This window comes from Vulpes vulpes, chromosome 3, assembly GCF_048418805.1.
Source record: "Vulpes vulpes isolate BD-2025 chromosome 3, VulVul3, whole genome shotgun sequence".
NCBI lineage: Eukaryota > Metazoa > Chordata > Mammalia > Carnivora > Canidae > Vulpes > Vulpes vulpes.
Window position 1 is genome coordinate 85,625,282 of NC_132782.1, and position 13,270 is coordinate 85,638,551.

At 48.1% G+C, this 13,270-nt stretch overlaps 1 long non-coding RNA gene across 2 annotated transcripts in view; it reads right to left on the bottom strand.

Moving 5' to 3' along the window:
- Positions 1–13,270, bottom strand: part of LOC140598279 (uncharacterized) — a 50,317-nt gene that overhangs the window by 23,357 nt on the left and 13,690 nt on the right. For both annotated transcript variants that reach the window (XR_012000549.1, XR_012000548.1), the window contains exon 2: positions 2,368–2,450. This is a non-coding gene — a long non-coding RNA (uncharacterized lncRNA). The remainder of the gene's footprint in view (positions 1–2,367; positions 2,451–13,270) is intronic.

Here is a 13,270-nt window from a genome sequence, read left to right on the forward strand (position 1 = left end):
ACAAGGCTAGATGAGGGCATCGCTGCATTTCCAGATGAGTCAACAGACCCCACAACACAGGCTGCATGGCTGGGGAGCTGCGAAGTGGGGAAATGAGCCCCCAGTGTCTCAATCTGGGTTCGCCCAAAGCAGAACCTGGGACAAGGATCCAGCGCTGGTATTTCTACAGGAACAGATTCTTGGAGAGAGGAAGAAGGAGAAGCTAATCACCACTAATTATGCCGGTCACCCATGAAGGCCGCCAGCGCTCAATCCTTCCAAGACACCTGAGCAGCCCTGGATACTACCCCTCACATTCATCTCTCTGAGACCAGGGACCAGGGCATCCAGGCACTGGCTCCAGTCTCCCCCTGGGTGAAGGCTGTCCCTGGGGGCATCGCCTTCATGTGGCAGGGCTGCCCCCACACCTGGGCTGAGCTCATCAGCCACCTGTCAGGTGGCAGATGATGTCAGAGATGGACGAAAGGATGGAGGGGGAAGGGACAGACACCAGGATGTGGGTCCTGATCCCATCATTTCTCCATAGTGCTGCTTTTCTGCATGAGAGAGGCCAAGTACAAGGTAAAGACCAGAAGTCACCCCCACACACTTACCATTAATATATACACTTTGGGACCTCGTATTTCATATATGTGCCTGGATTCACTCATCAAAATTTTATCAGAGGGACAAAGGAGGAGGAAGAGGAGAGAGAAAAGGAGAATTAGCACTGTTACTGCTGTTTTACAGGTAAGGAACCTGAGACGCAGAGGTGCTCAGTGATGTTTTCCTGGGCTGCACAGCTAGTGAACATCTCCATACTAGTTCATACTAAGCCCATCTGATTCCCAAAGCCCACATCTTGAAAACACAGTGAGTTTCTTCTTTTTAATTCCTTTAAAATGTAAGAATCTGCTGTCACAAGCACATTTGATCTTTTAAAGCGAGACCTGGGAAGAAGCTAGGGGGAACATTGTCCATACTCAAAGTATGTAATTAAAAAAAGATTTGTTTATAGAAATTGCATAGTGCTGACCGTGGGTTCATGTGATTTAGGAGTCTGTAGGTATAAAGCAAATGGGCTTGGATGCCTGACACTGATGCCTGTACTTTCACTTTGTAAAGCAGGATGGAGATTTCTCATTTTTGCTCCTAACTGATTTCAGGGGAACACTAGCTGCTGTAACAAACTGGTTTAGGGCTCCAAAAAACGATTCCCTTTGGCAGTTTATGTCTCGTTCACGCAGAGTCCTGAACGGGGGTCTGGAGCCATGGAAGGTGCTCTTCTACATGGTGATTCAGTGGCACAGGTGCCTTCCATTTGCAGCTCCTCCAAGGTCACTATTCTCATCTGCACCAACCCAATCAGACCCAACGCACATCTGGCTCTGATTGGGGCGACCATATAACATACCTCCCAAGTCAAGACACTTTCAAGAGTGAAAGGGGGTGTTATTAAGAATTAGGTCAAGGGGTGCCTGGGTGGCTCTGTTGAGCATCCAACTCTCAAATTTTGACTCAGGTCATGATCTCAGGGTCGTGAGATCAAGCACCACATTAGGCTCCACGCTCAGCATGGAGTCTGCTTCAGATTCTCTCTCTCTGGCCCCTCTCCCTGCTCTTATTCTCTGTCTCTCTCTCTAAAAATAAATTAAATCTTTTTTTTAAAGATTGTATTTATTTATTCATGAGAGACACAGAGAGAGAGAGAGAGGCAGAGACACAAGAGGGAGAAGCAGGCTCCATGCAGGGAGCCCGATGTGGGACTCGATCCCGGGTCTCCAGGATCATGCCCTGGGCTGAAGGCGGCGCTAAACCACTGAGCCACCGGGGCTGCCCTAAATTAAATCTTTTAAAAAATTAATTAGGCCAAGACAATAGGTGTCACTGAGTCTGTGCAAACTGGGCCACATGGTCTCCCTACTTCTTAATCACCTTGACCAGGAAATGACCCATCTCACTCCCCTTGGCATGGTATTATGGTTATCTATTTTTATGTGATAAGCCACACCAAAACAGTGGCTCAAGATAACAGATCTCTTTTTGCATGAAAATGCAGGGTAATCTGGGATCAACGAGATGGTTCTGCTAAGCTGGTGCAGTGGCAGGGTGCAGTGGCAGGTAGGGTACAGTGGCAGGCAGAGTAGGGGACATTGTCATGGAGATGGTTTCCTCACACATGTCTGATGCAGGGCTGGGAAGAGTCAAAAGGGCCTCGTGCGCCTTTATCTCCAAGTGCTCTCTCCAGCATGACAGCTGCCGGACAGCCCACTCATGCAAGGCAGCTTGGGGCTCCCAAAAACATATGTAACGAGAGAGCTCCAGGCAGGAGCCATGTCACCTTCCATGTCCCAGCCTTGGAAGTTGCAGAGCATTACATCTACTTACCCTGAGGGATGAGGCTGTGTCACAAAGACATTCTCCTAGCTCAAGGAGACGGACATAGATTATTCCACTTCTTGATAGAAGAGCTGCAAGAACAGAGGAACCCATAAATAGTGTTGACATTATTTGGGGGGGAAAACAACCTGCCACTCCTGGGCCCCCCCCAAAATATAAGAAGTGGGGTGCTTCTGGGAAATGGAGACCGGCTGGGCAGCCCCTACCCACCTGTCTCAGTCTGTTCGAGCCACTATAACAGAAATAGCACTGGGTGGCTTATAAACAATAGAAACATTTCTCACAGTTCTGGAGGCTGGGCAGTCCAAGATCAAGGTACCAGCAGATTCAGCACGTGCTGAGGGCCTGCTTTCTGGTTCACAGACGCCACTGTGCCTTCTTGCTGTGTCCTCAGGTCGCTGGAGGGGTGAGGGAGCTCTTTGGGGTCTTTAAGAGCACTAATCCTGTTCTTGGGGACTCCACCCCCATGACCTAATCATCTCCCAAAGGCCTCACCTCCTCATACCTTTGCCTCAGGGGTTAGGATTCAACAAATGGGTTTGGGTGGGGGAGTAGGGACACAGACATTCTGTGTGCAGCACCAGTCCTACTCTGAAGTCTAGAAGGGAGCAGGATTGCATCACATGCTTGGCCATTTTTCCCAAAGCAGCCCAGAGAGGATGACCAGGTCCTGCCATGGTACCTGTGAGAAGTGGGCCTCACAGGTGGGAAGAAGTGGGGCTGGGGGAGCTCACCTCCAGCCCCAGAAGCACATCCTTCCATGGGGGCCAGACGAGGCAAGCGCCTGGCCTCCTACGGGATGAAGAACCCAAAAAATGTGGGTGACAGCTTGGCCTAGGCTGAGTATTCTCCGTCAGGCAACACAAGGCTAGCAGTTCACAGTTAGCCCGTGAGAAAGATTTTTTTTTTTTTTTTTTTGGAAAAACAATGAAACTGTTGGTGGCTTGAAGTTATTATTAAACGAACCGCTTTGTAAATGAATCATGGGAACATGTTAAGATTTCAGTTTAAAGAAAACCAGCCATTCTGCTTTCCAATTCTATTGGGATCCCATGGAATCCTGGCAAAGCTTGAGGTGTGCTTTTTAGTGCAAAGATGTGCTAGACCATAAGTTGAGGGGAACAGTTCCTAGAAGGAACTTCTAGAAGGTTCTAAAAAGACCCACTAAATGCACATCCAGGAGACCTCCTCTGCAGCCATTGAGGGCTTTTTATCCAGCCTCTGCACATGGAAGTCACCTACCATCTATGTCTGCTCCTTTTTAAAGCCTCAGTCACATCTTGGCTCACTTAGCAGACACAGTTTCACGATGGCTCACTTTATCTGTCAACCTGACTGGATCACAGGTGAGATTATATATATGAGATTAAAATATATATATATATATACATGAATAGGCTATTGGGTCTGTTTCTCTGGAGAACCTAATATTAGAGTCTCCTTTTTGTGCCTAAAAAATTCCTCCTGTACAAGAGATCTTTTTTTCTTCTTCCCCCCATCAACATGCCATCAGTATTCTGTAAAAATTACAAGGTGGGAAGCAATTAATTCGCTGGCAAGAAACGAGGAATTTGTACTTGGAAATCAGACTTTTTGCCCTCTTTTTAACTGGAAGTTTCTACGGAGGGAATCACTTGCGCTTTGTTTGTATAAAAATGACAGTAATTTCCCTGGTTTCTGATTCACTCCGTGGAAAGGTCTGACACGTGTCCCACAGTTCTGGAAATGAAAGTTCTCTCACCAACAAACTCAAATCTGTCCTGTTTTACCTGCATTCTAATGAGAATGTCCAGTCCTGGTGGATTGCTACATAAAAGTAGACAAAACCTCAACTTCCCTCACAGGCCCACGGAGGACAGTTTTCTTGTTAAGCATTTTCCTCAGGTCTGGCTTAAATGAAAGTGACTGTGCCCCGAGCCAGACAGGTCCCCAGCTTCCGTCAGGTGGAGCCTTCCCCTCGATCCTCCACACCTTGGGGCTCCGCACCCTCCTGCCACCTCTGGCAGGTCACGGGCAGTGGAAGACGGACCCCACCTGACTCTGTACATTTCTTCCCAGCTCCTAACCACGCTGGTGGCTTGGAATCAGACACACTGTACCCAGGAAGCCCACTGGTGTAAGGCCAATGGACTGCAGACAAGAGGAATCAGGGCATCCCCAGACCCTGACAGTTCCAACTCACTGTCTCTGGGACTCCAGGAAACCAACCTTCGTGGCCCATGTCATAGGCAGAGAGGCCAATAATACCCTTCTGCTTGAAGTGTCTCTGCCCCCACTGTGCCACAAGCATGGCTCCCCAAGACATGGCCCAGCTGGACCCCAGGGACGCGAGGGCCGGGCCTGGGGCTCTGTGGGAGTGTGGTCTCCAGCGTGCTGGAGGCTTTTTTTTTTTTTTCTTACTGTTTGGGACCTCGGGTACGGTCTCAGTAAGGAGTGGCCTCTCTGCTTCTACCAACAGAACTTTGTTTCGAAGGGTCACAAGACCCAGGAAAGCCCGGGTCTGGAAGCTGCACCCACAATGGGTCTTTGCAGGGAAGCACAGGAGCAGAAGGTGCAGGAATCAGACAGGGAGGGCAGGTGAGCCAGCTGAGGACCGAGGGCATCACATGCTTTATTTAGTCCAGGGCCATGACCCACATCAGCACAGCCCCACACAAGACCCCAGTCCCATCTGTCTGTCCATGAGCCCCTCCTACCCCCTTCCACAGATGAGCCTTCTGATGGGTTCCACATGTACACTTTTTTAAAAAGATTTTATTTATTTATTCATGAGAGACACACAGAGAGAGGCAGAGACATAGGCAGAGGGAGAAGCAGGCTCCATGCAGGGAGCCCAACGTGGGACTCAATCCCGGGACTCAATCCTGGATCCCAGCATCACGCCCTGAGCCCAAGGCAAATGCTCAACCACTGAGCCACCCAGGCGTCCCCCACACGTACACTTTTAGTCACGGGGGCTCTGAAACACCTGTGTTGTGTTGTGTGCAGGTGCTTTAACGTACACAAATGTGATGGGCCTTCCTGTGTTCAGGCAGCTAGGCTTGGAGATGCTGCTGTGCGCACATCTAACCTGTTGGCCCTGGCTCTGTCTGCACGATATTCTGCTGTGTGTTTCTGACCACCTTGCCCCACCCTCTCCCCTAGTGAGGGACCTCCAGGGCACCCCCCGATCCCGAGCATCCTCAGATGTGCCCTCTTGGGACCTGCGTGGGACTGTCCTCTGGGTGTGCCACCTCAGGTATGTCCTGCATGGACACAGAGCTGTCCCTTTTTCACCTGCCAGTGGTGGGAATGATTGAACCAGGCTGAGTGTTGGATGGGAGACTTTCGAGATGCTGTTCCGTGTCAGAACTCATTACTTCCAGGAAGCCACCCTGAAGCCATCCATGCACAGACTGTAGACCAGGGGTCACCTGAGAGCCCGTGTACCAAGAATAGACCCCCCCTCCCGCACCAAGCTCGCTCCATCCCTAGCCAGGTGACAAGAAAACCTCTTTATGGAAAGCAGAATGACATCGGGTCCCCAACTACAGAGCCAGTTCTTCACCCTTCCATGAAAGTCTCCTGTTGGTGAGAAAATGAGAATAAGCGCCAAGCAAGGAAGAAGGGATGGGAACCAAGCTGGGGGCGGGGGCCAGGTGCAGCGGGAGGGCAGCTGGCTTCCTAGCAGAGAAGGCACGATTCTTTCCACGGTTCTTCCGCCCTGACAGCAGAAATGCAGAGAGGTACAGGCGGGGGTAGCAAGACACAGAGCTCACTCTGCTAGCTTCAAATTTCTCCATGAAGTCAGATGTGACTCCTCGGAGCAGAAGGGAGGGAGGGCGGGAGCGAAGGCGGCTCAGGGAGAAGAGGAGAGGAGGTACGAAGTCGTCCGTGTGGAGAGTGGGAGCCAGCAGTGGGGCTGCCAGCAGCACCCCTAGGTCTGTGAGCATGAATTTAAAGTGGGAGGAGTCCCACTGATCAGGTGCTTTCTCCCGGGGCTGCTGGGCTGCCAGGGTTCAGGTGCAGGAGCAGGAGAGCCGGCCAGGGTATGTGGGGGAGGGCGGGAGAGGAGGGAGGTGATCACCTGGGGCCACAGTGAGGCCATGAGGGGAGCTGTGGATGGGCCAGCAGAGTGCACGGGCAGGTGCAGGTGGGGGTGCGGGTGCTTGAATATCCACCTCCCCACACGGGTAGGATCCCTGGCCGCAGGAAGAGGCAGCAGGGTCAGAGCATTGGTGGAGATTGCTGGAGATGAGCAAGACAAGGTAGCAGGCGGCCAGGGAGGAGTATGGCCATCTGTAGGGTCATGGAGAAGAGGACACATGGAGCGTGGAGGAAACAGTAGGAGCAGAGGTCTTTGGTGACCACGAGACCAGAGACGGCTGCCACCAGGAGAGACAGGTGACAGGGCTGGGTCTTGAATGAGAGGGGAAGAGAAATGTTTTAGAAGCAGCCTTGGCAAGCATGGAGGAGACTGAGCTTACCTCAGATTCAGGGGTTTGTGGCATCAGAGAAGAAAGCCCCTCCACCACCCCACCCCCTGTGGAGAGCACCAGGCGAGCCGGTCAACCAGGTAAAAGTCAAGAGAACCTTCTCAGAAAAGGCTGAGCTCCGAGGCTCAAGGAGCTTGCTGGTTACAGATGGTGCCATCAGCCCAGCTTGGGAAGGTGAGAAGGATGGGGGTGAGGGGGCACATTGAGTCCGATTAGAGAATGCACAGGTCTGGAATGAGGGTCTGTGGTGTGTTGTCCTTTGCGGGTCATGGAAATAACAGGAGAAGCAAAGCATCAGGGGAATAGGACCCCGAGAGGGACACATTATGATGCCAAGCCCTGGGTTTGAACATTGCGGGAGCAACAGGCAACAGCTGGGGTGAGCGCTGCCCCTGGTGGCTGAGGCAAGAAGTTCTATAGAGAGCATCCCCAAACTTGCACCTGGCGATGAGGTGGCCATCAGTGGCCAAATGCTTGCAGCTGAGGGGTTGGAGCAACTCTAACAAACAACGAAACCCAGGTGCACAACCCATTCCCTTCCCATTATTGTTACCTGTGGGAATATTCCAGCCCAATAATTCATCGTCAGGAATAAAACCCAACAATCTCCTGATGTGTCTCTTCTCCCTGTATATCTGTACATTTATAACTTAGAACCTGTTACCCTTGAGAATGAAATGTGTCTCCCTCCAATGGTAGAAGCAAGCTCCCTGGAGGGAGCCCAATGTGGGACTCGATTCCAGGATCCCAGAATCATGACCTGAGCCAAAGGCAGATGCTCAACCACTGAGCCATCCAGGTGCCCCCAATTGCAGAAATTTTAATTTAGGAAAGGTTCTAGCTTAATAGATGTGTGGGAACCAGCATCAGAACTTCCCTCCAACATTTTATTATAAATAAGCATTTTCAAACCCAATGAAAAATTCAAAGAATTCAACTGACCCTCCATTCCTCTATCCATCTAGCAAGCCATCTTATTTTTTATGCATTTCAAAATGAGTTGTAATGTCAGTGCATTTCACCCATAAATACTTCAGCACAAATATTGTTTAGAGACAATATTTGTTTACAATCCTTTTCTCCCCTTTGAGGCAAAATATGTGTAAAATGCACAATCTCAAGTGTACCTATCATTCAATAGATTTTGATAAATGTATACACCTCTATAACCCCTATTCCCATCAAGACAGAATGGTACTATCACCCCTGCCTCTTCCCAGTGAACCCACCAGTCCCTCTACCCCAGGCATGCTGTGATTGCTCCCATTATAAATCAGTTGTTGCCTGTTCTAGAACCTAATATAAATAAGATTACATGGTATGGACTCTTTGGTACAGTAGCATTGGAATTTAAAATGCCGCCCAGGTGATCCACTGTGCCAGCAGGGCTGGTAACCTCTTCCTCACATTACAAATGGGGAAACTGAGACTTAGAGTGATTTGGTTTTTTTTTTTTTTTTGGCATTAGGAGACAGTTAATTGGCTATAGATGCAGACTAGAAATCAGATCTCCTTGCTGATTGCCTTCTGTTTACTGTACAAAAATGGGTCACTATTCTAGAGTAGTGGTTCTCAAACTTCAACATCCATCAGAATCCCTGGAGGGCTGGGTAGATCTCATCGGTCCAGGGTGACTTCTTTTTTTCTTTTCTTTTTTTCTTTCCTTTTCTTTTTTAGGAAGATAAAGAGAGCATGCACCTACCAGCAGGGGTGATGGGGTGGCAGGCAGAGGGAGAGGGAAAAAGAATCCCAAGCAGGTCCCATGCTCAGCACAGAGCCCAGCATGGGTCTCAATCCCACAACCCTGAGATTATGACCTGAGCCAAAATGAAGAGTCAGACGCTTAACTGCACCACCACCCACACACTCCACACCATGTAATTTTTAATTCTCATATTTAGGAATTGACTTTAATTTCTAACTTAAGAAAGTATGAAACCTGTGGATTTCTTCCTATGGTATATTATTTAAACTGTTTTCTCTTTAAATAAGTTTGGGTTTAGAAAAGGTATTGATTTGAATAAGCAACATTGACAGACTAATAAGACAGGTGCTTCTAGGTAGGTGAAGGTATTTGAGGCTGGCTGAAGTCTGAGAATCTCTGCATCAGCCGATTCCAGAAAACATGGGTTATGCAGTGTCACAGAGTAGTGTGTCCTGTTAGGAAAATCCACATCCTTCCCCTGCAAACTTTAAATCACTGGACTGAAACATAAAAGCAACTCCAGTTCTTTTGCGTTTGTATTTTGACCTCCTTTGCATATTATTCTCAGGATCTTGGCAATAACTTATTTGCTTTAAAATATGTGAATTTATCTATTTGCTGCAATTTTAAAGTGATTCTTATAACATTTCAGGACTAGCATTCTTTTTCCTTAAGGAACACATTTTCAATTTTATAATGAAAGTCAGCTGGAATATACAACTCTGCATATAGAAAATTACTTTAGAGAAATTCTCAATATCTTTTTTACTTATAAATGAGTCGTATTGTTATTAAAAAGCAACTTTATTCAATTATGCTTATTTCTTTTTTTTAACACTTCTCATGCCATAGAGATGTGAGACAACTCTAGCAAGAAGACATATGATAAAGTAAAAAATTTAAAACTAAGACTGGGAATTAAAAGAAGTCAAGGTGAGGGAAAATAAAAACACAAATATGCAGTCCCTACAGACCCAAGTGGCTAATGTATTATAGTTGAGTTTCTAATTTGACTCTGTGAGCTCCCTGGCAGCTAAAGAGAAAAGAGATGCACAATCTTTTCATGATTTTCATTTTGGGGGAAGAGGAAGCAAGTTCATTTCATCAGAGAAAGTAGAGCTTTTCCCAGGATTCAGCAAAAGACAAAGGGATGGAGGGAGCATTGCATGATGTAATGGATCATGCCCTTGACATTCGTAAAGCAAAGAGAACATAACTCCTCTGACACCATCAAAGGTAAGCTAACATCATCTTCCATAATTCTCATCTAAAGTCCCTAGAATCAGCCCTGTGTATATACAATGCTGCACTTAAAAGTTTCTCTTTATAACCAACCAAAGTGTTTTAAGACCTTAAACTGCTGATACCATCTTTCCATCAATTATTACCAAATTTATATCCTCCCAGCTCCTGGTTTCATACATTTAGTGCCTCCACACATCCTCACTTGGGGTCTAATGGACATTTTAAACTTAACATGGCCCAAACTCCTGTTCTCCACCCAAAAACCTCCTCCATCCACAACCTCCCCCACCCTTGGCTGATGGTAATTCCATCCTCCTATTTGGATGATGCCCATCCCTCATCCAATCTATCAGGAAATCTTATGGTTCCGTTTTCAAACTACATCCAGGATCTGACCATCTGACCACTTACCACCTCTGCTGGTACCGCCACACATGAGCCACCAATAGTGCTCACCTGCAATACACAGTAACCTCTTATAACAGGCCTCCCTACTTTCATTTTCATCCTGCCTCTGCCCCCTCACTGTCTGGTCTCAGCCTAGAGGCTGGACTGACCCTTTGAAAGTGTGAATCACATCATATTCTGTTTGAGCTCAAACCCCCACGATAGCTCCCCTTTCAGAGAACATGACAACATCCCTACATGGCCACAAAGTCCCACGTGATGACACTCTGTTACTTCTCTGACCTCTCCCCAAAGTTTATCACAGTCCTATCAACCTGTCGTTGACAGGACATGCCTCTAGCCTTTATCCTGGCCATTCTCCCTGCCTGGGACACTCTTCTCTGCAGATACCTGCACAGCTTGCTTCCTTTTCAAAGGCCACCCTCTCAATGAAACCCACCTTGTTTGCCCCTCCATCTAACTCCCATCCTTCCAATACCACTTATCCTACTCAGTTTCTTCTTTTCCCCTGTAGTTCTCATCTCCTTCTGGTAATTTTATTATTTCCTTTTGTTGTTGTTGTATCAGTCAGAATAGGCCAGGTCATGCTGTGGCAACAAACACTCTCCAAGTCTCAGTGACATGGAAAAACAAACGTTGACGTCTCACTCATGCTACATGTCCTGGGGATTTGGGATGACTCCACAGCCTTTGTGTGAGATGTTTCTGGTTGCCGTATCAGGGGGCAGAAGGAAAGCTCTGAAGGGTCTCACCCCAGCAATTAAATGTTCTGGCCCAGGACAACACATCACTTCTCACAAATATTTGGCCAGAACTGGCCATGTGGTTTCACTTAACCCTAAGAGAGCCAGGAAGTAAAATTCTACTGCCCAGAACAGGAAATGCCCATCAAGAGAATGGCACCAGTGGCTGTTACAATTTTGGTTACAAAATTCCTTTCCCTTCTAGAATGGAATCTCCACAATGGCACCTAGAACAGTGCCTGGCACATAGTAGGTGCTCCTTTTTTTTTTTTTTTTTTTTTTTTTAGTAGGTGCTCTTGAATGAATGCATGGTGTACATGGTTAGATTCATATCTGGAACCAAAAGTTAGGAATTAGCTATAAACCCCATATCAGACACATATCCTGCAAACGTGTAGGAACGAGGTTCTTAATCTATTTCTCAGCTCTTCTTGAAGCCTATGACATTAATTTCAAACCTTTTCCAAGGAGGGTCGCGATGGCTTTCACCATGTTGTCAAAAGACACCTCTAAAACCCAGCAAGCGTAACTGATCCAGGGAGAATGTCAGGTAGAAAGCCAGAACCCACAGCTGCTATTGATTAGGGACTAAAGGCTAGCAGGTGAGTCACTTCACCTCCCTGCCTCAGTATCCTCACCGATGCACTGGGCTTGCAGTGGAGATAAGAGAGCCGGCCCTCTCCACTGGCAAGCGGACCCGCGGAGGGGTGTGCAGCGCTCACTGTGCGGCCAGCGCGCCATCTAGTGGGCACGGCGGGCAGTCGGGCAGCGGGCCCAGGTTTGGCCCTCCTGGATCCCAGGCCACAGGGGGCACTCAGGAGGATTGAAGGGGCTCCAAGTCTGTGCAAACTGTAGAGCAAGTCAGGACTTTTGGCCTTTCCTGAAGAGGAGAGAGGAACCGCAGGGCTAGGCTGCGGTTCAGACACTTCAGACACGACACTGAGTTGGTGAAGTGAGGGAGGAAACTGACTCAACACAACACTTAAGGGAATGCCAAATGAGTCATTAGTCAAGTTGTCTTCATGTTTCAGAAAATCAAACGCAAGGGCGCCTGGGTGGCTCAGTAGGTTAAACACCTGACTCTCGGTTTCAGGTCAGGTCATGATCTCAGGGTCATGGGACGGAGGCCTGCATTGGGCTCTGCACTCAGCACGAAGTCTGCTTGGGGTTCTATCCCTCTGCCCTTCCCTTTCTAAAATAAAATTTTAAAAACATTTAGAAAATCGAATGCAAAAAGAGACCCATGATGAACAAAACAGCAAATGTTCAAATATAGACAGATCAGTTTTCCTGATATTTCTATCCATCTCAGGCTCTGTAGTGCTCACAGGGCATGTTATGGATCCTGTACCTCATCAGCCTGGTCTCAGGAGAGCCCCAGAGGGATAAAGGGCCCCTGCCACACCAGCCAGATGACCAGGCTGAGCGAGGGCCTGGAGACCAGTCGCATGCCATAACCAAGAATTACATGACCCTGAAGGAAAAAACAAATTCCGGTCTCAATGGCGATTCTTCATTTAGACAAGGAAGGAGACTGATTTAAATTCAGGCCTACAGGCTGAGTCTGCCCTCAAGGGGTCCATCATCTTTTAGCTGAGACAGGTATGGACAGAAGCAGAATATCAGGAGCCTCTCTAGCTGAACCTTGAAAAAAAAAACCAACAACAAAATAATACTTTACTGCAAATAAAGGCTTTACTGTAGCAAAGTGACAAGTTGACCCCTGCAGACTTTTCTTCCCGCCCTGAGTTTCTCGGTGCCTCCACAGACACGTCATTGCACAGAGTTAACAGTTACAAGATTGGTATCCTTTACCCTCTCTACGGAGGCCCAGACAGGGTGGTGGCATTCGTCTCTAAGGCAAACAGAGCTGCTTCCTTATCTGTCTGTGTTTACTCATGATGTCACATCCGTCCGTCTGGGCTTCCTGATCAATGTAGCTCAAGGGTGAGCTGCTGGTCAAGGTGAATCATGCCTTGACCCACCCAAACAGGCAAACATCTGGCTCCCAGCAGGGCCCCAGTCACTAGTGAACTAAGCTGGAGTGAGACCCTACAGATGAGATGTAGCGTCTGACATGAGGAACATCAATGAAGGGGCCCTCAGCAGCCTGCTCAGGAGCCTGCATTAACCTCTGTCAATGTCAATGTCAACCTCTATCAATGTAAGGCTCCCAGTATCTCATTCCCATTTCTCAAATGGGGGAAAAAGCCTCAGTGGAGTGAAGTATCTTGCCCAAAGACACACAGAAAACAAGACACAGGAGGGTTTGCTTGTTGCCTGGCAGCAAAGGCAGCAAAACTACGCCAAAAGCG